The following is a 3708-nucleotide window of genomic DNA, read 5'->3' as shown; positions in this document are numbered from 1 at the left end:
TCCACTAAAATCTCCTTAAGAAACTTGAAGTACTTAAGAATTTTGGGAATTGGCTCGGTAGAGGGTGTTGAAACATGAACTTCCTTAAGAACTTCAAGGAACTTCCCAAATTGCTCATCCATTTTAAACCTTAGGAATTTTTGGGAGTAAGGTAGATCGGGAAATCTCTCTTCCTCACAAATCTTTCCAACAACATTCTCTTCTTTTTCCTCATCCTCACAATAGACTTCCTTGGACTCAACCTTCTCAACTTCATTCTCCAAAGCACTCCTCTCACCTTCTCCCTCCATTGAACAAGAAACTCCCTCACTAAGGTCACTTCCACAACTAGTGGTAATAGAATACACGGGTTTCTTCGGTTCAACACCTTAGGAAGGTAAACAAGAAGGACTAGCATAATCCTTGAGAGTGTTTGCTAGTTGGGTTATTTGAGTCTAAAGCATCTTATTGTGAGTCATCATTTCATTGAACTTCTTATCACTAACCGCCATGTAGGTGTTAATGATCTTAGTTTGATTGTCAATCAATTCTTTCAAATTAGTCCTAGGTGAAGAAGGTTGTGAATAGGAATTTTCACCTTGAGTCTTTGGAACAAATCCGAGTGGGGGACCTCTTTGAGCATTATTTTGAAAATTGCCCCTTCTTTGATTGTTCCAAGTACCCCTATTTTGATTTTGACCATAACCTTGATTATGGTTACCACCACCTTGATTATGGTTACCACTACCTTGGTTATGTTTTCCATAACCTTGGTTTTGATTACCATAATTTTGGCTTTGATTTTGGCCATTATAACCTTGGTTATTATGGCTACCACGAGAACCTTGATTCCCTTGGTTTCTATAACCACCACCATAATTATAGTTGTCAAAATTGCCTTGGTTTTGGTAATTCCTATTCCATTAACCTCTTTGATTATCAAACCTTTGAACATTGTTGTTTGACACATAATTCACATGCTCACACTCATTGTTATCAAACTCATGAACACATTCATTATTACAATTGCTAGAGTCATGATCATATGATCCACATGCATCACAAAACAAACAAACCATAGGCATATTATGTGAAGTGGGAGGATCTTGAGAGTTAGAAGAAGTACCTCTCCCCTTAAATTGGGAGGGAAGATTCGATGCTTGAGAAGAGGAAGAAACACTCTCCAACTTGGCTTTGATTGCGGTCACCTCCTTTCCCAAGTTTGTCATTTGAGAGAAAAGATTGTTGATCGCATTTAGATGGTCCACCGAATACAATGAAGATTGCTTGCTTGAAGAGTCTCTCTCCCCATCTTGCCAATCTCTATAAAGGTCACCACATCCTCAATAATGTCCACCACTTCTTCTTCGGTCTTGTTCATGATAGGACCACCGGCCCCTCCATCAAGGCATGACTTGCTTTGGGGACTCAAACCACCATAGAAGATTTGGATCACTTGGTATGTTGGAATTCTGTGGTGAGGACATTCTCTTTGATACTCCTTAAATCTTTCCCATGCTTCATAGAGACTATCATTTGGCTTTTGCTTGAACCCTTGAATTTAAGCTCTTGCCTCCGCCGTCTTCTTTTGACGGTAGAAACGGGACAAGAAAGCTTTTGTGACATCATCCCATGCTCTCAAGGAATTGGGCTTCACTTCTTTGTCTAGCCATTCCAAAGATCTTCCTATGAGAGAGAAGGGGAACAACTTGAGGCGGATAAACTCTTAAGAAACTCCATTGACTTTGATAGTGTTGCAATATTTTTCAAACTCCTTAAGATGGTTCAATGGGCTCTCATTCTTAGCCCCACTATATTGTCTCCTCTCAATTAAGGTGATTATGGCCGGCCGAATTTCAAAGTCGTTTGCCGGTGTTGTAGGTGGAGATATGCCGCTCTCAAACCTTTATGCACCGGGCACTCCTAGCTCCGCTTCAAGGCAACTCTCGGATTTTCTCCCATGACTTGCTCTTCTTCAATCTCTTCTTTGCTTGAAGAACTATAATCCAATGACTTGTTAGCTACTCTCCTCCTTGAGAAAGTTCTCTCAATCTCCGGATCAAAGGGAACAATTGAACGATCTTGGGATCTATGCATACAAAACTCAAAGAAGATATTAGTAGCACGGCTACAAGTGTAGCCTAAAGAGTAAAATCTTTTTGAATTTTGCAAATAAAGTGGAATAGACTCAACAACAATACACAATCAAGACACCATTCCCCGGCAACGGCGCCATTTTGATGGGAGAAGAAACGGTAGGTCGTTGGGCTACCTCCCCACCCAATCAAACAATATTTATAACTCAACAAACCCCTATAGAAGTATAGTAGTAAGTCGAGGTCGAACCCAAAGGAATGGAAATTGAATGTATATTGTCCAATGTTAAGCTACTCCGAAGTCAAATGCGGGGTTTATGGTAAGAACTAAAGCTAAAGCTAATCAATGCAATGAACTTGTATAAAATCAATATAAAAGACACTAGGGGAATGGATCCACATGTAATTGCAATAGAGAAGGGTAATTTGGGAGGTCAAACCAACTAAGTCAAGTGATATGAGGGAAGATCAAACATGCATCCAAAAGAGCATACCAAGTTATTCTCCTAGAGGTCTAACTAGCGCCAACTACGCTAAACACTAACTAGGAAACGTCACAAGATACCTCAATCGAGAAATTGCAAGTCACTAATCAATGGTCTGTATCATAGCGAGCTTACAATGCAATCTAGTGCAACAATTAAAGATGGCCAAGCTTCAATCAATTACACACATGCACATGAATCATTAACCAAGTTTAATCACATCATCAACTCCATTAATTATCCCCAAATTACTCTAATCCATCACTCATACATGCTTCACCATTACCCTAGCTAGTAAACTACTCACTAGCCATAGAAATTAAGATCAAAACTACACTAATCATCAATTTCATCATTAACATATTAGAAATCAAAAGATCAAATCAACAATCAATCAAACTTCAATCAAACCTCAATCAAACATCAAACAATCAACAATAATATGACAAACAAATGAAATCAACTAAAAACAAACTTATATTGAAATCAAAGATGAAAGATCCTTACAAACTTGATCAAAAGATCAATTACAATGGAGAATTCTTGAACAATCAACCAAAAACCATGAGTTTCTCACTCTTCAATTCTTGAGTTTCTCTCTCTAAAATTCTAATCTAATGAAAGACTTATTAAAAAAACTCAGCCAAAAATAGAAGGAAATTACTATATATACAAAGGAGAGGTCGGTTATGACGCCCAAAAATAGACCCACGCCGGTGCGGTCGCACGTAGGAGAGAGAAAGGCGCGCACGGAAATCATACCCAGTTGGGTGCGGCCGCACGCGCCTGATGTGCGGCCGCACACGCCACCTATGCGGCCGCACATCCCTCGTGTGTGCCCGCACCTTGCTAGGTGAACTTCCTCCCTTTTCTTCGTCCTAGCTCATGTGGTGCACACACCAAAGGTGATGGTGATGGGGAACAAAGTAGGCAGAAACTTTCCTTGGTATTTTTGGTGAACACAAGTCATGAAAACTGCACAACCAAGGTCTTGAAGCTTGCTCTTCGGGTCCCTCTTGACTTGGAGCTCTTTGCACAAGCATAAGGCATAAAAAGCGATAAAAACCATGGAAAGAAAGCTCGAGAATTCTTGGACAATCGATCATAACCTACAAATAAAAGGGAAAAAGCAAATAAAAAGGAAAAAC

The 3708-nt window shown here is 39.7% G+C and overlaps 1 non-coding gene across 1 annotated transcript; it reads left to right on the top strand.

Moving 5' to 3' along the window:
• Window positions 1–1448: 1448 nt before the first annotated feature.
• On the top strand, window positions 1449–1554 carry LOC145618790 (small nucleolar RNA R71). Its single transcript, XR_014108037.1, has one exon. It is a non-coding gene; the product is annotated as a small nucleolar RNA R71 (small nucleolar RNA).
• Window positions 1555–3708: the final 2154 nt, after the last annotated feature.

Source organism: Chenopodium album, chromosome 26 (assembly GCF_948465745.1).
Source record: "Chenopodium album chromosome 26, dcCheAlbu1.1, whole genome shotgun sequence".
NCBI classification, from domain to species: Eukaryota; Viridiplantae; Streptophyta; class Magnoliopsida; order Caryophyllales; family Amaranthaceae; genus Chenopodium; species Chenopodium album.
The sequence above is the reverse complement of the archived record's forward strand: the minus strand, read 5'-3'. Positions and strand labels throughout refer to the sequence as shown.